This window comes from Balaenoptera physalus, assembly GCF_965194825.1.
Source record: "Balaenoptera physalus genome assembly, chromosome: 21".
Lineage (NCBI taxonomy): Eukaryota > Metazoa > Chordata > Mammalia > Artiodactyla > Balaenopteridae > Balaenoptera > Balaenoptera physalus.
Genome location: NC_138902.1, coordinates 31,348,323 through 31,369,605, shown reverse-complemented (window position 1 = coordinate 31,369,605; position 21,283 = coordinate 31,348,323). Strand labels below are relative to the sequence as shown.

General features: G+C 39.4%; 1 long non-coding RNA gene across 1 annotated transcript in view; it reads right to left on the bottom strand.

The window, feature by feature from the left end:
- The window catches only part of LOC309651810, a 143,080-nt gene extending 122,841 nt beyond the window's left edge, over window positions 1–20,239 (bottom strand). The window contains exon 1 of the long non-coding RNA XR_014258416.1: window positions 4,165–20,239. This is a non-coding gene — a long non-coding RNA (uncharacterized lncRNA). The remainder of the gene's footprint in view (window positions 1–4,164) is intronic.
- Window positions 20,240–21,283: the final 1,044 nt, after the last annotated feature.

Genomic DNA, 21,283 nt, shown 5'->3' with positions numbered 1-21,283 from the left:
AATACTATAAAAAATGGAAAGATAATTTCTAAAGCTACTGAAAGTAGCATTGTGTTGTCTGTTTCCTTGTCATGAAGAGAACATGCATCAGTGAGACAACACTTCCAAATCTTTTCAATTATGTATTACAGAAAGAGACACCATGAAAGCTGAATATGCTTTGGAGATAAGGGAGTTTAGGAAACAGTAATTTCCAAGAAGCATCAAATGACTTTCTATGAGGACAAGAACCAAGTGATGTGGGTAACGAGAATACTGAATGAGTTTATGTTACACTTGATGGTGGTTTTTTTGGGCATCAGGTGTTTGCTATTGTTAGCAAGCTTCTTCCAAAACAAATTTGTAGTCTATTTTTCCATATAACTCCCAGTCATACTTTGATAAACCTCATCTTCACTAAGGAGGAAGCTGTAGAGCTTAAGAACTGATCTGAATTCCGCGAAGGAAAGGTAGCCACTACTATCAACATCCAGTTTCTTTTTTTTTTTTAATTTAATTTTTTTTATACAGCAGGTTCTTATTAGTCATCCATCTTATACACATCAGTGTATACATGTCAATCTCAATCGCCCAATTCATCACACCACCACCCCCACCCCCCCACCGCTTTCCCCCCTTGGCGTCCATACGTTTGTTCTCTACATCTGTGTCTCTATTTCTGCCCTGCAAACTGGTTCATCTGTACCATTTTTCTAGGTTCCACATATATGCATTAATATACGATATTTGTTTTTCTCTTTCTGACTTACTTCACTCTGTATGACAGTCTCTAGATCCATCCACGTCTCTACAAATGACCCAATTTCGTTCCTTTTTATGGTTAAGTAATATTCCATTGTATATATGTTTCACATCTTCTTTAACCATTCATCTGTCGATGGACACTTAGGTTGCTTCCATGTCCTGGCTATTGTAAATAGCACTGCAATGAACATTGTGGTACATGACTCTTTTTGAATTATGGTTTTCTCAGGGTATATGCCCAGTAGTGGGATTGCTGGGTCGTATGGTAGTTCTATTTTTAGTTTTTTAAGGAACCTCCATACTGTTCTCCATAGTGGCTGTATCAATTTACATTCCCACCAACAGTGCAAGAGGGTTCCCTTTTCTCCACACCCTCTCCAGCATTTGTTTGTAGATTTTCTGATGATGCCCATTCTAACTGGTGTGAGGTGATACCTCACTGTAGTTTTGATTTGCATTTCTCTAATAACTAGTGATGTTGAGCAGCTTTGCCTGTGCTTCTTGGCCATCTGTATGTCTTCTTTGGAGAAATGTCTATTTAGGTCTTCTGCCCATTCTTCGATTGAGTTGTCTTTTTTAATATTGAAAAGCCCTCTGTAGGCTCTTCCAGTCACACTGGATTACAGAAGAGAAAATTATTGGACAAATAAATTCTTCCTCCCCCAATATATAAATATATCAAAACATAAATGTTTCCTCCCTTTGCTTCTCCCCTTTTTTCTCTACCCAGCCCCTTCCTGCCCGATCACCAACTTTTCTTCTCTTATGGGGTAGGATACAGTTACCCTGAAGGTTTCTTTTGAGGCTCTTAATCTAGGCAAAACCATGCCATGCAATAGAAGGAAACCACTAAGGCCTTATTTCCAGATCTATCCTCACCTCCAGATAGACTCACAATCTGTCTCTCCTTGATTCACCACTATCCCTTGACCAGCTTCTCACCCTTCTCCTAATTCCACATCCAAACAGACATCAAGTCTTGTGGATTTTACCTTATATCTCTTGATCCATTCATTTCTATTTCTTCTGCCACAGCCAAAAACCAGGCTGTCAGTGACCCTTTTCAACTTCCCACCAATCTCACAAGCCTCCATTTTCGCTTCCTCTAATTGATTTTCAGCATATCAACCAGAGCGTTTTTCTAAAACACAAATCTAAAATTCCCCTGCTTAGAATTATTCAATGCCTGCCTGCTCTTACTCTCAGGAAAAAGTCCAAGTTCCTTGTCAGGCCTCCCACTGTGGCCCCTGCACAGTTCTCAGGCCTCATTGCTTGACACTAACTACCCCAAACGCAACATCAGGCACACTGACACCGATTGATCAGGCACAATGACACTGATTCACACCCCGGGCTATCATGAATGCTGTATTTCAAAGGCAAAGAAAAGTTCAGAATACCTCTTCCCTTAGGCAACTAATCAGCGCTCTCAAATCTGCTGACTCCTCTCTAATGAAAGGTTGATCTTCACTCTCAGGTGAAGGGAAATGCATGGCTGCAGCAGCACTGTGCCCATTCATACACATCTGCCTCTTAAATGGCTTCAGAAATTCTTGGTACGGAACACTGACAAAATTAGCTGACCCTTGAACAACACGGGATTGAACTGCTTGGGTCCACTTATACACGGATATTTTCAATAAATACATACTACAGTATGACACGATCTACCGCTGATTGAATTCAAGGATGCGGGACTGAGGATATGGAAGCCGACTGTAAAGCTGGATGTGGATTTTTTACTGCACTGAGGGTCAGCGCCCCTAACTTCCAAGTTGTTCAAGGGTCAACTGCACATGAAATCTATGTTCTGGCCTATTTTTTCTGGAGTTTTATAATCAAACAATATCATTATTTGACATTAAATATTATCAACAGGCAAGGTGATTAAGAACATGGGCTCTGGAGCTAAGCTGCTAAGTCCTGGTTCTGCCATTTTCTGATTATATGACCTTGAAAATTATTGGACAACTCTGGGCTTCAGTTCCCATCATTAAATAGAATGATAGTACCCATCCCATAGGGTTAATGGGAGGATTAAGTGAGTTAACAGCAGTGTCTGGCCAGTGGTCTGTACCCAGTAACTTAGCTAGCATGACTAAAATCTGAATGAGGTTGTTGTATAAACTAAATCAATTTCCTTTGAAACTGCTGACCTATTTACAATATTGAATTTTTGAAATAATGGTTTTTATCTTGTCAATTCATTGCCCCTCCCCTTTTTTAAAACCAGTCTTAATCTGAGAGTTTTCTTCTCTGCATCAGAAAAGACATCAAGAATGGAAGAAAGGTCCTGATAGAAAGAGATCTTTTTTAGGAAGGGATTTGCTAGGGATCAGGTACAGGGGCAACTCCAGAAGTTCTGAATAGACTTCAGAGCAGCCACCTGGCTGGAACAGCACTAGGGATTTGTCTTAAGGCTGCAAACACAGTCTGAGGTGGCCTTAGTTGGGTTAATGGAAATCAAGAGGGAGCTAAGTTCCCTCAAAGGTGCTCCTGGATGTCTCCCCTGACCTGGCCCAGTGTCAGGGGCTTTCACACACGGTTACTCCATTTACTCTCCACAAACACGTCTGCAGTAGGAAACGTTACCCTCAATGTTCAGATGAGGCCTAACTCAGAGAGCTTGTCGAAAGTCACGTAACTATTTTGTGGCAGAGCTAGGATGTGAACTATAGTATGTTTGCTTCCCAGTCCAGCGCCCTCTCCTCAATGCAACAGCTGTCACAATCAGGAACACTTTCACGCTTTCTTGGAATTGTATGATTTAGATCTAAGTTTAGGAATACTCTTCTTGTGTAAAGTTGTAGTCCTCCAGGACCTCAAAACTGGGCAGTTGGATGTTTCTAAAATTCAGGTTTAAAAAAATAACGTCACTTTAAAAAACTAATGGGAATATACGTATGCATATAGCTGATTCACTTTGTTGCACAGCAGAAACTAACAACATTGTAAAGCAATTATACTCCAATAAAGATGTTAAAAAAAACTAATTATCAAAGCAATATATGCTCATTATAGAAAATTGGAAACACATAGGAAAGTATAAAGAGGATACAAAAACACCTTTAATCCCACCATCCAACGTAAGCACATTTTTTATGTTTCCTTAAAACCTTTTATGCACATACTAATTTTAAAATACATTTTGAATAGCTAGTACATTTGTATAGCACAAAATGTTAGAAGTACAAAAGGATATATAGTCAAAAGTCTCCCTCCCACCTCTGCCCCCAGCCCCGCAGTGCCCTTCCTAGGAAGCGATCACTATTACCAGTTTTTATGTCACCTTTAAAAGATAGTCCATGTATACACATAAACGGAGTAAATTTTTAATTCTTTTTTAAAAATATGGTACATTGTTCTTTGAGTAAATACAAACATACACCTAGATTTTCTTACTCTCTAGATCTGACTCACCTTCCTTCTCCTTTAGTATCACATCTCCTTCCTGGCATTCCACACTCTCATTCATTCAGGTTGCTGCACAGCCAAGTGAAAATCACCTTAAAATCTGCCTTGCTGATAAATCCAGTGTGAGAGGGATCAATTCTTGAAACATTTTTCTGAGATCATTCCTTAAATAACCTCACCTAAGAGAGACAAAGAATCAGAAACTATAAGATGTTGAGTCTCTCTTCAGCAGGGCTGCATATATTTCTCTATGTGTGATGTTATAGCACCACTCTGCACAACATTCTTCCAGTAAATTAAGTCTAAGTAGTAAGGGTCACTGGGTCTAAATAACATGCCTATTCTGACCCCTTTTAGTTGTCTTCCAAAACATTTGTAATTTCCTAAACTTGTCAAGCTCTCTCCTGCCTTTGCATATGTTCCTCCTTCTTTTAGAAATTCATTCCTCCACCATCCCAGCCTCCTCACCTCCTTTCTTTACCTAGAAAATTCCACCTTCCTTTTTAAGATGAAAACTTTCTCTGATACCCCATCTTCCTACCTCCCAGTCTCATTAGGCACTTCTGTGTGTTACTCATTACACTTGTACAAAACCCCTATCATTCATTTAACAAATGCCTGTTAAGTGCCTATACATGCCAGGGATTGAGGAAACAGGGGATAAGGCAAGTGACATCCTGATAGCAGTTATACAGTCTAATGGGGAAGAAATTAGGTAAGCAGTTATTAAAGTATGATAAATGCTAAAAAGGAATATTCAGGTGCTTGGGGAGAGGGGGAAACCTAGAGCAGAGGCTCCCAATTGGTCCTAATGAGGCAGAGGCAGTGACATTTCAGCTGATGCCCGAAGGAAGTGTAGGAATTAACCAGGTGAATTGGGGACGAAGAGGAAGGAAGAGGATTTCAGGTAGAGAGAACACCTGTGTGAAACCTCAGAGGTATTCAATACGAACAAGGAACTTTTGAGGAATTCATGGTTGTCCATATGGCCAGTGAATTGTTTTAAGACTTGATCAGATATGTCTTTTATAAAGATGGCTCTGGTTTCAGAGTGGAGAAAGAAATGGAGAGGAGTAACACCGGAGTCCGAGGGACTAGTGTTTGTAGCATTTACATAGGATTTCTCTATAGAGTTGAAGCCCAGTATCAGATTATTTGCATTTCATAATTCTGAATTATTTTTGATGGTCTTGTTTCTGAGCTTTTTAAAAGGGCAGTAGATTATACTCATTTTTTAGCATCAGAGCCTAGTGGAGGTTAGCACAGAGTGGGTTAGCAAGAAATGTCTATAAAAGACAAATGGTAATACTTCCTCAGAGTAGCTTAAGCTTAAGATTAGGCTCTTTTCTTGTTAAATTGAATAGAGCAACACAAAATGCAGTCTCTTACTATTCCTATTAAATTAAAACAACAGCATCTTTATTAAATAAACACCAATTTCCAAACTTGACAACAAACGACAAGTATTATCTACAGTAGTGGAAGCAATACAGAGATCCCACCGCAGGTGAGTAGTTTGTAGGCAGCCACTGGAATTGATCTTTACGAAGGCAATGCTTGACATGGAAATGAATAATAATGATTTCAGGAATGTAAATTATTTATGCATGAGAATAAAGATCTGATGTAAACATGGCCGAATTGCATTGCTAAATTATGATGAAAGGATTATGAATGTTAGAGAAGAGACTAAAGATAATAACATGCCTAATAAGAACTAAATGTGTTTAAAAATCTTTTCATTGTAAAATTAAATAAAGATACAGAAAACCACATAAAACAAATATTATTTTAATGATTTATTTTAAGGTGAATACCACTGCAACCATGACAAAGGTTAAGAAATAGAATTTTGCCATCTCCATGTAGCTTCATCCCAATCCCAATCCCTTTCTCCCCAACCAAGTAACCATTATCCTGACTTTTACAGAATTCACTTGCTTGGATTAAAGAAAAAAGGTTTATCACCCAACTGTGTATCCTGGACAATACAGTTTTTTCTTGCTTCTTTATTTATTTATTTGATATGTCTTTTTTGATATGTCTTCTTGATTTATTTGATATGTCTTTTAAGTCTCTTTTAAGTTATAGCTTCTCCCTCCATCCCTTTCACTCTCTTACAGTGTATCTGTCAGGAAGACCAGGCTACCTGAGCTGCAGTTCTGCAGAGGCCGGATGTTGCTGGTAGTGGCCTCATGTGTAGCTCATCATGTTCCTCTGTCTTCTCAATCCAGCAGCTGGATCCAGAGACTACACCAGAATTAGGTTTAACCCCTTTGACAAAACTAAGCACTTAAAAAAAAAAACTGGAATGAACTATTAATATTAAAAGTCTCAGATTTCACCCTTAGCCCCTCAGAATTGTTCCCAGCTCTGCCTCTGCACTCGGCTCTTGGTTGCACCCTGCTCTTCGCTGTCAGTCATGGAGACGCTCACTGTGTTTGCACACACCCTCCTTTCGGCTCTAATTGCTCACTGAGCTAATCAGTTCTTCTGAGAGAAGGGACTAAGGCTTTCACTGCTTTAGGCAGAAGCTTCCCTGGCCCACTGAGTCGGGAGTTTCCGGTCCAGCCTGTTCGCTGACACCCCACCTACAAAGCTTCGTGGAGTGAGGGACATCCTCTCTTCCTCCACTCAAATACACCAGCCTCTTCCCCATTTGTTTCCCAAGTATTACTTTCAATCATATTGAAGGGAAAAAATGCCTTTAAAATTTAAACTGTTCCACTGACTGAATATAAAATTCTGAAATGCAGTTGTTTGTTTTTTAATTACAAAATTTTTATTTTGGACTTTTTGTAGCTTAAGAAGCATTACAATGTAAAAAAGATATAATAATGACAATTTAACAGACATAGTATCTCTAAATACATGATTTTTACATCATTTAAAAATACTGAAAGATTCAGAATTTTAAAAATAATTATTTTAAAATTAGGTAATTCCTTTTTTCTTCAATTTGGGATTTTTATATACTCTTTGTTAATGGGATATTCATTAGTCTACTTATTTGATTTCTACTGGCTTGATACCATTTTGCTAATCACTTATGAATAGGTTTTCTTATGAAATGTTTCCTTTCATGGTTTGCAAACATCTATTCCTGAAAATCATTTTTTAAAAGCAGTATTCTCTAAACAACGTCTGCATCTTCAAGACTCAGTTTAAACACTAATTCTGACTAATCTTCCTAATCACATAAAAATCTCTTTCTTATATGGACTTCCTCATTATGCCTATATTTTAGTGGTTGTCAGGTACCTAAGTGTTTTACAACATAATTTAATTCCTTGATCTTGAAATGCAGTTTTTATGTCACCTTTTATCTTCTGAATGCATTGGCCCCGAGGGATTTAAAACAATATAATAAATTACCCATCACTGTCATCATCATATCCTATGATCCAGCTGATCAGAAACTAAGTTTGATCATGGTAATGGAGAGCTTAGAAAAGCCATTCTAATAATCAAAAATTTTGCAGCATTATTCTTTGAAGAATTAAAAGTAGCTTAGCAATTCATTTTGCCCAGGGTGAAATAATAGATCCTATTTTTCAGATCAGACTGAGCCACACGGCCACCTATGCCTAACATGACAATGACACACCATTTAACTAGGTACCTTCCTCTCTCTCTTGCCTACACATGCAATCCAGCACCAAAATCTTAAATCCTTCCACTTTTCTCCATGTCCTCTCTGACACTCTCATGGTCCAAACCACTATTTCTCAGCTGCAATACTGCCACAGTTTCCAAACTGTAGTCTCCCAGGCTACACTTCTGGTGCCTCAAAATCTATTTCCACACAACAATCTGCATGGCCTTTTAAAATGAATTTAGATTGTATTTTCCTCCTCCGCTAATTACTTCCATAACCTCTCACTGCTGCAGTAAAATCCAAACTCCTCACCAGAACTGGCAAGATTCTGTGTCCCCGACTCTTGCCCATTCCTTCCACCTCACTGCCTGTTCTCCACATGGGTCTCTACGTGCTAACCACCCTGGCCTTCCCTCAGTTCCTCAAAAGTGCTCAAGTTCTTCTCAGCATGGAGCCTTCAAACATTCTTCCCCAATCTTCACTCTTTCATTGTTGGCTTTCAGCAATGCCTTCCTGGACCACCCTCACTTACCCGCTAAAATATCTGGTAGTAGAAACCTGTTACTTTTCTCCCTTCAAATTACTCATCATAATCATTTTTAAAAATTTACTTATTTATTTATTTTAAGATTTTTTTTGATATGGACCATTTTTAAAGTCTTTACTGAATTTGTTACAATATTGCTTCTTTTTTATGTTTTGGTTTTTTGGCTGCGAGGCATGTGGGATCTTAGTTCCCTGAACAGGAATCGAACCCGTGCCCCCTGCAGTGGAAGTGTGGAGTCTTAACCAATGGACCACCAGGGAAGTCCCCAAAATTATTTTAAATTGTGGTAAAATATACATAAAGTTTACCAATTTAACCATTTTTATGTGTACAGGTCTATGGCATTCAGTACATGACACTGCTGTGCAACTCAGTTGACCATCCGTCTCCAGAACTTTTTCATCTTCCCTTACTGAAACTCTGTACCCATTAAACAACAATTCCTCATTTCCCCCCTCCCCCTCCCCCTTAGCAACCACCATTCTACTTTCTGTCTCTATGAATTTGACTCTTCTAGCATCTCATATAAGTGGAATCAGTCAACATTCGTCCTTTTGTGTCTGGCTTATTTCACTTAGCATAATGTCTTCAAGGTTCATTCATGTCTCAGCATGTGTCAGAATGTCCTTCTTTTTTAAGGCTGTTATTCCATTACACGTATATACCATTTTGTTTATCCATTCATCTGACACTTGGGTGGCTTCCACCTTTTGGTTATCATTAATAATACATTGTGAACTTGGGTGTACAAAATTCTGTTCAAGTCCCTGCTTCCAATTCTTTTGCGTATATACCTAAAAGTGGAATTGCTGTAATTTGGTAACTCTATTTTTGTTTTCCACAGTAGCTGTATCATTTCACATTCCCATCAGCAATGCACAAGGCTTCCGTTCTTCCTAATACTTGTTCTTTTTTTTTTTTTTTTTAATAATCATCATGCTAATGGGTATGAATTAGTGTCTTGTTGTGGTTTTGATTTGCATTTCTCTAATGATTAGTGACGTTGGGCATCTTTTCCTGTGCTTACTGGCCATTTGTATAGCTTTGGAGAAATATCTATTTAAGTTCTTTGCCCATTTTTTTAAATTGGGTTGTTTGGCTTTTATGTTGTTGAGTTGTAGGAGTTCTTTATATAGCCTAGCTATTAACCTTTTATCAGATATATGATTTGCAAATGTTTCCCTCCATTCCTTGGGCTGTCTTTTCACTCTGTTGATATGTCCTTTCAGGCACAAAAGTTTTAATTTTTGATGAAGTCCAATTTATCTATTTTTTCTTTTGTTGTCTGTGCTTTTGATGTCATATCCAACAAATAATTAATAGCTTTAATTATGTATTTATCTGAATGGTTGTTTTTTCTCATAAATGCCTACTTTAATAGACTGTAAGTTACACAAAGGCAGAAACCTCTGTTTGCCTACACTGAGAATAGTGACTAGTAGGTGTTCCAATACATATTTGTAATCTAATGAATGTATATCTTCTGATATTTTCAATATATGATGTATGATACCCTATTATTTGTACAATTATGAAAAATATTAATAAATGTGATTTCTGTGTGACATTAAATTATCTTTAACATGAAAATTCATACTAACTTAAGACACATAAATTTAAGTCAAACTACATGTAAAGTTTCAAGTGTTAGGGAAAATATTAAACAAAACAGAAACTATTATCAATTCATTATTATCAAAGCATATTATTTTTTTCCAAAACATGACAGATCAAAACTTAAATGACTAAAAACCCATCTTCCAGATTTTAGTTAGTCCATTTCAGACCTTACGTATCTTCATTATATATTTCTTTATTCTTCATTGGCGGTTTTTCAAAAGTGGTATAGACCAGCTTCTTAGATCAAAGGAGGGGTATAGCCCCCTTGCACTAGCTTAAGTATTAGTACAGATAAAATGCTAGAAGAATCTTCCTTTCCTTTCTAATTTTGTAAACTTTCAAGAGAAAGTTAACAAGTATTAATATGCCTCTTAGATCAAGCAAACCCCCAGGGTTTTACTTGCATGCTTCTCGGAATTAAAATTGAATGGGGCTTGTATTGTCAGCTGCAAAACAGCAGGGGGAGCTCATGAGGTTTCTAAGGCAGCTATTACCAGCTACACTCCCCCTCCAAAAAAACATTGCTTTAAGTATAAACTGAACAGTACCAAGGGGAAACCCAAACAAAGAGAAAAGGAAGCAAAAAATAATAATAAAATGTCTTCTAATGAGAGGTGAAAACAGCCAAAATCAATTGTATAATAAAGGACTGATACAAACTAACACAATCCAGATCTACAAGCCCAGCTCTCAGGCACTCCTTACTTCCCTTGACAAACCAATGTACCCCTGGGTGCCCAACACCCCATCACTGCGCTAGACCCTTAACCAACTTTTTCATATGTCAAAACGAAGTTATTAGGAAGTTGGCTTAAAACTATTGTGCTTAAATTTCTAAACATGGGGCTTCCCTGGTGGCACGGTGGTTAAGAATCCGCCTGCCAATGCAGGGGACATGGGTTCAAGCCCTGGTCCGGGAAGCTCCCACATGCCACAGAGCAACTAAGCCCGTGCCTGCACTCTAGAGCCCATGAGCCACAACTACTGAGCCCACGTGCTACAACTACTGAAGCCCGCACGCCTAGAGGCTGTGCTCCGCAACAAGAGAAGCCACCGCAATGAAGAGTAGCCCCTGCTCGCCACAGCTGGAGAAAGCCCACACGCAGCAATGAAGACCCAATGCAGCCAAAAACAAAAAACTTTCTAAACATGATTTTTTCTTTCCCTAATATTCAGTGAAATTTGGGGAACAGCTTAAATAGTGTAAAAAAAAAATGGGCTGTAAACCACAGAATAGTGAAAGAATATATGAAATATAGTCCCTATTAATTGGAAAGAGTAAGGGGAACCAGGAGCTACATACTGAGTTTTAGGGTCGGGATAAGAAGTCACTCCCTATAAGGACAGGAGTGGTGTGACAAATATGAACAGAAGAGTATTTCCTATTTGGGAGAAATCACAAGTGACATTGGTACTACTTGCCATGTTGTCCTCTGAACCTTGTCCTGGGAGATAGGAATCAATATTCAGCATTAACAAGCCATCAACAGAAACTTCAAATGACAGTTATCTTGAGGAACCACAGAAGAACAACACAAAAAGTCCCGTGGTGAAAGAAATTCACTTAGAAACATATACTATAAGGACTTAATAAAACAAGTAGTAAATCCATAAGAAGGAACAACAGCCCTTAAACTTACAAGTTTAATAAGACCCACACTTACCAGGTAGATAGCTCTCTCCTAACACACGGCTCAGTAACTGATAAAATATCTGATAAAGATGGTCTCTGCCGGGCTCTTCTCATGTGCTAAAAGTACTGACTACACCAACCACCAGTTGAAAAAAAACCCAATGGTTACTCCAGTCATTTATTCCCTTACTGTTAATCACCCTATACATAGGCAAGATGCCTATACTGAGTGATCCTCTACTGGTCAGGCAGCATTTTGGTCCAAGGACATGTTTTCTGTTTCCTATCACTATGGAAATAAGATCCAGAAAAGGACCTTTAAGTTCAAATAAAGTTGAACTTTATTTGAAGTTCTGAGCTTCTAGAGGAGCTCAGGGTCTTTCCTCACTCGCCCTCCCCGTAGGGATGGGCCAGGACATTGCCTTACTCTGCCCCACAAGGCCAAGGACATTTTATTGTTCACTATAAAAGTAGATTAGGGACTTCCCTGGTGGTCCAGTGGATAAGACTCCACACTCCCAATGCAGGGGGCCCGGGTTCGATCCCTGGTCAGGGAACTAGATCCCACATGCATGCCTCAACTAAGAGTTTGCATGCCGCAACTAAAGAGCCCACATAACGCAAGTAAGACCCGGCGCAGCCAAAGTAATTAATTAATTAATTAATTAATTAATATTTTTTTTAAAAAGTAGATGAGATATTCCTTCTGCTGAGTTAAAAGGTCCTGATGTAAGTTTTGTCTAAATGGGTCTTCAGTGACTATGACAAATGTTGAGGTATTGGGGTGTGACTAAGGTATGATATGATAAATAAGAGTACCCTAATCCTGCCTTAGACACTTGTTTTCAAGGGATTCTGAAGAAGATGTAGACAAAGATGATGAAACAGAGCAAATAAACACATCTGAAAGTCATACGATTCTACCTTAACCGTTAAAGCAGAGCTTGAGTGAGCTAGCCTGAACTTGAAAAATTTCCTTTCTCCAAGTTTGATCAGTGTAAACTGCAGAACTAAAGCAGGTTGTAAGAACAGATCAACCTGCTTTCCACACACCCAGAGCACACACCCAAGTCTCAGATCTATACTCCAATGTATGGAGCCAGAGCACATGCGGCCATTTCCAAAGAACCAGAGAAAAGAGGAAATGACAGCAAAGGAGTGTAAAAGATGCTAGACCATGGGACTTCCCTGGCAGTCCAGTGGTTAAGACTTCACCTTCCAATGCAGGGGGTGCAGGTTCGATCCCTGGTCAGGGAGCTAAGATCCCACATGCCTTGAGGCCAAAAAACTAAAACATAAAGCAGAAGCAATTTTGCAACAAATTCAATAAAGACTTTAAAAAAAAAAAAGATGCTAAGGACTTCCCTGGTGGTGCAGTGGTTAAGAATCCGTCTGCCAGTGCAGGGGACACGGGTTCAAGCACTGGTCTGGGAAGATCCCACATGCCACGGAGCAACTAAGCCTGTGCACAACTACCAAGCCTGCGCTCTAAAGCCCGCGAGCCACAACTACTGAGCCCATGTGCCACAACTACTGAAGCCCGTGCGCCTAGAGCCCGTGCTCCGCAACAAAGAGAAGCCACTGCAATGAGAAGCCCGCACACTGCAACGAAGAGTAGCCCCACTCGCCGCAACTAGAGAAAGCCCGTGCGCAGCAACGAAGACCCAACACAGCCAAAAATTAAAAGATAAATTGAAAAAAAAAAAAAAGATGCTAGACCTCAGGACTGCTGTATACAGTTGGACACACTGGCACTGCACAAAGGCACCAGGAAACAGGGATCTCTGGGGGCTGAAAATCCCCCCTGCACTCTAAGTGTTGTATCCCTACGTGGAGCTGTGTTCACCCAGGAGGTGGAAGATACCTTTCTTAACTTCATACAAAGGTGACATTGGGCTAGAAGTTCTTCTGGACAGGCCGCCTCCCCCGTTTTGATGAAACAGCCATCTACTTTATCAAGTATATTTATATGTATCAAAGATTGGCCTCTCAATGCACTTGGAACAGTCCTCATAAGGTTTCCTAATAAACCTTCATTGCAGATACAAGATCTTGGCATTTTTCTTATCAGTATCTTCCAGTTCCAGTTCCTTAACATTTTTCTGAGAATTTCCCATCTGCTCTTGGCCCTATTCTTAAATATGTCTAGATGTTGTCCTATATCATCACAGGTTTAGCTACTTGTCATATGTGCTGATATAGGTTTACAGAATCACAGGCTAATGATGTTCATCTCCTAGAAACTAGTTTGATAGCCATTTGTTGGTTTAAATCTATGCCTGATTGTTTTGTTACTGATTTATGCCTTCCAGCTGAGGAAGTGATCCTGAAGTTAGGAGTAGGTACAGGAAGGCTTCCCACAGTCTTAGGTGTTAGAAAGAGCCTTGGCACATCTGATGGGAACATACTGTAGAGCACAGGGAACTCTACCTAATGCACTGTGGTGACCTAAATGGGAGGGAAGTCCAAGAGGGAGGGGATATCTGTATGTGTACGGCTGATTCATTTTGTTGTGCAGTGGAGGCTAACCAACATTGTAAAGCAACCATACTCCAATAAAAGTTTAAAAAAAAAAACCAACTAACCCAAAAATAACCTATTTAACCATGGCAAAAAAAAAAAGAGCCTTGGCATACTTTTACATGTGATGCAATACTTTAATTTTCATAAACAGTAAAGGGTATTATTTCATAATATTTTTATCATTACTTATTTATTACCTAATTATTACTTTATAATTATTTGTCATTACTTAACTATACGATCAATGATAACATGTAAAAATACATAAAAGAACTATACAAATTAATAAACAGAAACCTCAATTAAAGAGAGTCAGGAGGCCAGAAGTGGGAGCTCTCATGCCCTAGGAAGACAGCAGAGCCCAACAGGAAAAAGACTCCTTTTCTTGCCTGACAAGAGCTCAGCCAATGAGAGACTGTCACAACTCAGACAATAAAGACCCACTATACTTGGAACTCTCAATTCCGCCAATGGACTCTTTGTTTACTATAGTCCTCCCAACTTCCTTTTCTCCTCTTTAAAAGAGTTCTCTCCTTGCTGTTCAGGGGCTTGCTCCTGGCTCGCCATGGTTGCAGACCTGGAAACGCAATTCTTTGCTGATCCCAAATAAACCCATTTTTGCTGGAGAAGTAACTGGAAGTCCATTTGTTTTAGGTCAACAGTACAAGGAAGAAAAACCCCAAATTTTGTAAAAATCAACTGTTGACCTTTTCATTTACATTCTTCACTCTCTGTGTATATGTGTATATACAACATTTTTACAAAATTAGAATTATACTTTCATTCTAGTGGGTAAATTATGGAAACAAAGAGAATGGAAGTAAAGGTTCCTTAAAAACTATAGTTATCTTTTCTTTTTTTTTTTAACATCTTTATTGGAGTATAATTGCTTTACAATGGTGTGTTAGTTTCTGCTTTATAACAAAGTGAATCAGCTATACATATACATATATCCCCATATCTCCTCCCTCTTGGGTCTCCCTCCCACCCTCCCTATCCCACCCCTCTAGGTAGTCACAAAGCACTGAGCTGATCTCCCTGTGCTATGTGGCTGCTTCCCACTAGCTATCTGTTTTACATTTGGTAGTGTATATATGTCCATGACACTCTCTCACTTCGTCCCAGCTGACCCATCCCCCTCCCCAAGTCCTCAAGGTCATTCTCTACATCTGTGTCTTTATTCCTGTCCTGCCTCTAGGTTCTTCAGAACCTTTTTTCTTTTTAGATTCCATATATATGTGTTAGCATATGGTATTTGTTTTTCTCTGACTTACTTCACTCTGTATGACAGACTCTAGGTCCATCCACCTCACTACAAATAACTCAATTTTGTTTCTTTTTATGGCTGAGTAATATTCCATTGTATATATGTGCCACATCTTCTTTATCCATTCATCTGTCGATGGACACTTAGGTTGCTTCCATGTCCTGGCTATTGTAAATAGCACTGCAATGAACATTGTGGTACATGACTCTTTTTGAGTTATGGTTTTCTCAGGGTATATGCCCAGTAGTGGGGTTGCTGGGTCGTATGGTAGTTCTATTTTTAGTTTTTTAAGGAACCTCCATACTGTTCTCCATAGTGGCTGTATCAATTTACATTCCCACCAACAGTGCAAGAGGGTTCCCTTTTCTCCACACCCTCTCCAGCATTTATTATTTGTAAATTTTTTTACAGTTATCTTGAGAGTTATCCTGGGGAGGCTCAGAAGGGAACATGATCAGGAAGGGAGACCAAGGGGGCTTCAGTTGCATCTGTAAATTTTTTTTTTTTGAAGAGCTGAAGCAAATATGCAAAATGTTAATATCTGTTGAATCTGAGTAGTAGGTAAATAAGTGCTTGCTATATCACTCTATTTTTCTGTAAATTTGAAATGTTTTATAACTTCCAAAATAAGGAAAAGCTAGAACTGCTGTTAGGACTTAGCATGTGATGTTTGTAGCAGTTTTACCATTTCTGGGGGTCTCTGTTTGCTACAGTCTTCTTCCTGGGAGTGTAGACTAATCTGATTTTTCATAAATTGCTCTTCACAAAGCTCAGAAAACATCCAATACAGATTTTTCATCAAAAAAGACTGGGTAACTCTCCCCTTAAAAGAAAGGTACAACCATTTCAAAAAGGCCTTCTCTTTCTTTAGTAATGTGAAACTGTGATGGCCCCAGTGTCTCACAGAGTGCCCAGCGTAACTGTGGGAGAACAATGCACATTGAACACAAACTGGTAATGCAAGCATTTGAAGTTATATCTTCTCTTTGCCATTACCGTCCCAAGATGATGGCTCTTTCAGAGGATGAAAGTTGCTGTCGTTGTTTTAAATGGTTCAGAGATGACACAGACTGATGTAATTCATGACTTTTGGTTCATGCTGCCTGAAGGTTTGCTTGAGCTGGAAGGCCATCAACACACAAAATATGACTCTGGTAAGAGAGTTCCCCTTACACATATCAGCATGCTCTTCCAGAGCTTCCTGAGCCAAGGGGTTTCATTGACAAGGTATCTTGACTTCATCTGGTGCCAAGACTACCTTTTTAGGATTCAGATGGAGGAACCAAATACTTGGAGGGCTTTGATAGTTCAGCCTAGGTAATCTGTCCTTCTGGAAAACTGCTGAAATGCACCAAAATATATGAAAATCCATTCCCAAAATTTTATTATATATATGATAAAACTTAATTATGTAGTAGATTTCCATGTTGGTATTGGAGCCTACTTTTTGAAACTTTCATATGGTACTACAATTTTCATTAACATCTTCCTTAAATTCTCCAGAGACTTACTGTTACTAAAAAGTAACGATTGTAAGACCCTACATAATATAGCAAGTTTTTATTCCATGGTCAAGAAGGAAGGAGAAAAAAAATTACAAAGAAAATACTTTTGAAAATCCAAAAAACTTGTCAAAAATCATGGAAAACTTTATCAGAACTGTTAAAGGATATTGAACAACTGATTTAAACAGTCTGTGAATTTTTCAATAAAAACAGAAGTGAGGAATGTGCTTCCCATTAACTGAAGGCTATTATATTCAGCCAACACAGGGTCTCGATCTCCTTCCTCTCCCCCATTGAAGGAGTTGACTTCTTGGTGGGGGGGTGCTGGGGGAATGACTAGTAAGTGGGCAGTGGTGATACTGTTTGAGGAGGCCTCGGCTACACAAGGTTAAGACGTGAGGATCACAGAGACTTGAGAATTAGGACTCCTGCCACTGGGCCTACAGCCTAAACTGAATGTGCAACCTGAAAATGAGGAACTGGCAGCAATGTCCTAGCCAGCTTAAAAGAGAGAAAAAAGCAATTCCCCATCCCTCCCCCACCCCCCATGAAGGCCAACATCTTTACTGAGAGACCTGGGGAACAGCCTGGGGCAAAGGTGTGGTTAGGCGGGCACAAGACCTGGTGCTATCACTGACAGGCTGGCTAGCAGGGTTGAAGAGGAGGTGGCCCAGCTCCTCCAGGACCTGGGAGACCTGACACAGGCACACCCAAGTGCATTAGATAAAGAGGCCTCAAAAACATGGTACCCCTTAATGAGTTATTTTTGCGCTTGGGCTGTTTCAGAAGGCTAGTGACGGAAAAACCTTCCAGGCTTTTGTGTGGAGAAACGGCAGGCACTTTCCATCCTTTTTTAGGAGGATGTTATAAAGAAGGCCTTTCGGAGTCTTCACGGGAGATGTGGATTTTAAGGGCGACCTCAGGTCATACAGAAGTAATCAAGCGAAAACAATAAGAAAACGAGCCTGACAGTCAGCAAGTATCTGAGGACTTTATCAAAAAGAATTAGAAATGGACAAATTCACTAGGAGCTGCAAAGGATCAAATCTGCAAGGTGGCATTGTGTGGCTGGGATTAAATTATTTATTCATTGTTAATTTATTTATTTATGTATGTGCAAATGACCTTGCTGCTGCAGGTGCTAAGGGGCTTCTGAAAAGGCCGGGTTTTTTACATCCAGGCCTAGAATATTGGTCCATTTAACTCATTCTTTTCCTTAAGGCGATCAGCACTGACTTTTATCTAAGGAGCTAGAGGAGGGAAAAACCATATGTGTGCAGGGAATGATGCAGGACTTAGGCAGCCCTAAGGACCCAAGTATTCCAGCTTCATTCAAGATTCTGTGGAAGGCTCCATGCAGTTTAATGTCCAAGAAATTAGCAAATGAATGCTTATGTCAATATGTGAAAAATCCCTGGTTAGTTTAAACAGATAAAAAGCCTCTGGGGAAACCCCAGAAAATGCAGGCTCTTTTTCTTTCCCTTTTTAATTAATTTAATTTAATTTTCGAAAGAGGACACAGCACTTCTGGAGTTCTATGGAAACTCACAGAAAAGTTACAAAAAAATAAAAAGGGTCTAATGGATGCTTGATCTTGTACATGCTTGAAATAGTCTCAATGTGGCTACTGGAAGAAACAAGGAGATTTTATCAGCCATTCTGTACTGTGTTCATTATTCAATAGTGTCCTATTCAAACAGAGAAGCAGAGAATCCATCTTTATCTCTCATACATGTCTACGGCGTGAAAACAAAACTGTGCATAGCAACATAATACGTAAGGGAAACCCAAGGGTAAAATCAATAGTGATATCATTTTCTCTAAGTTTAGGCAAATAATGAAAAAGGAAAATGGTCATCCTGTGTTCCTGCTGACCCAGCACGGTGGGGACGCTGTGTCAGACATGACCTCTGGAGGAGGAGAACATAAGAACTCAGCATGGGGGATTCAGACAAGAAGCCACACATACTGAAGCCAGAAACTTCACGCCAGTGAGTTCTCCTTAAGGAGAAAGCCTTGCTTACTTTGCAAGAGATATATGACAGCCAAAGGTGCCTGGAGGAGAATCCTTCTACTCAATTGGTAAGGGATGCCAAGCAAATGATCTGACTTGGGAAACACTGCTTTTTATAATATAGAGCTGCCTCTCAAGATGAATTAGAAACTCTTCTTGAACTACAAAGAGGTAAGCTTTCCTCAAAATGGGGAGAAAGGAAAAAAAAGAAAAAAGGAAGAAAAGAAGGACCAAAGGAAATGTCTTCAGATATAATAGCAAGATTTTATTTTACATATTCAGTTGTTCTTGGTCCCTAAAATACGATAGATTAGCACCCAAGTACTAAATAAACTACGTAAGTTCAAAAGGAGAAAAGAAAAAATATAGAGGACTTTTCTATATTGCTGAACATCATTAATTTATTCTCTATTATTTTGAAAGTTGTAGGTATTTTGACACTAAATACCAAACTGCGTAAAGAATAAAAACGTCAAAATAATTTCTCCCCTTATAAATTTTCTTGGATTTACCTGAGAGTAAGGGGATAGTTGGTCTAAAACCAATAAGTTATAAACCAAATCCTCAAAAAATCATGAATTCTTCAGATGTAGTCTCAACCTCTGAATCCTATCAATTTTTTTAATATAATTTATTTATTTATTTTATTTTTGGCTGCATTGGGTCTTCAGTGCTGCGCATGGCTTTCTCTAATTGCGGTGAGCGGGGGCTACTCTTTGTTATGGTGCGCGGGCTTCTCATTGCGATGACTTCTCTTGTTGCGGAGCACAGGCTCTAGGTGCACAGGCTTCAGTAGTTGCGGCTTGCGGGTTCTAGAGCGCAGGCTCAATAGTTGTGGCGCATGGGCTTAGTTGCTCCGCAGCATATGGGATCTTCCCAGACCAGGGCTCAAACCCGTGTCCCCCGCATTGGCAGGAGGATTCTTAACCACTGTATCACCAGGGAAGCCCCTATCACTAATTTTCATATGTTAAAGTTGTATTTTGTTTGTGGCACACTGCAATGTAATATACACCTGCTTTGAATAGGAATTTCTTTTTTTTTTGGCTGCGTGGGTCTTCGTTGCTGTGCACGGACTTTCTCTAGCTGTGGCGAGCAGGGGCTACTCTTCACTGCAGTGCACGGGCTTCTCATTGCAGTGTCTTCTCTTGTTGTGGAGCATGGGCTCTAGGCGTGCGGGCTTCAGTAGTTGCGGCATGTGGGCTCAGTAGTTGTGGCTCACGGGCTCCAGAGTGCAGGCTCAGTAGTTGTGGCACATGGGCTTAGTTGCTCTGCAGAATGTGGGATCTTCCCGGACCAGGGATCGAACCTGTGTCCCCTGCGTTGGCAGGCGGATTCTTAACTACTGCGCCACCAGGGAAGTCCTGAATAGGAATTTTTAAAGTGCTTTATTCCTAGTTAGGTTTTCATTCATAATTCGCATAGTGATGTATTTGAGGTAATGAAAAGGCACATTTAAATTTTCTCCATGTTGAATAGATGAGTCTTCTTTCCCCTTATTCCAGACTAATGAGAATTTTATTTTAATGATACATAGAGAACATATGAGTAAAAGTAAAGATTTATCCCAATGAATTTTACAAAAACACCTACTTAAGAAAAGAGCAGATTATTATTCATGCTACAAGATAGAACATGTCATTTTTAAAAAAAGACATTCATCTATTAATTTATGTGCTGTAAGCAATTTACAAATGAGTAATAACTATGAAAAGTTCCAGCTGAAGTATTTCAACCTCAAAATGTTTTATGGGGTGAGGGGAGAAGAAGAAAATCTCCATCATTTTCATATTCTCTTTTAATCTATGAAGTGTGATTTATTGGTAACTACCAGGGCAGAAATTAGCAGGTATCATCAAAATAGACTCATTTTTGGGGCTTCCCTGGTGGCGCAGTGGTTGAGAATCTGCCTGCCAATGCAGGGGACACGGGTTCGAGCCCTGGTCTGGGAAGATCCCACGTGCCGCGGAGCAACTAGGCCCGTGAGCCACAACTGCTGAGCCTGCGCATCTGGAGCCTGTGCTCCGCAACAAGAGAGGCCACAATAGTGAGAGGCCCGCACACCGCGATGAAGAGTGGCCCCCGCTTGCCGCAACTAGAGAAAGCCCTCGCACAGAAACGAAGACCCAACACAGCCATAAATAAATAAATTAAAAAAAAAAAAGACTCATTTTTAAAATCAGCACCATAAGACTGTTCAGACTTTCTGAGCATAGATTATGCTCAGAAAGAAGTTAGCTGAAAAGAAAACACAAAATTTTGAAGTGTCAATTTTCCAATTAATTTTCACCATCAATACCCATTTTACTTATGTTTGTAAGCTTGAAATGTCAAAATAATCATTCAAAAATAAATATAGCTCACGTACCAAATTTAATCATTAAAATATTTTGCGTTTTCATTGAGTGCTGGGAGAGG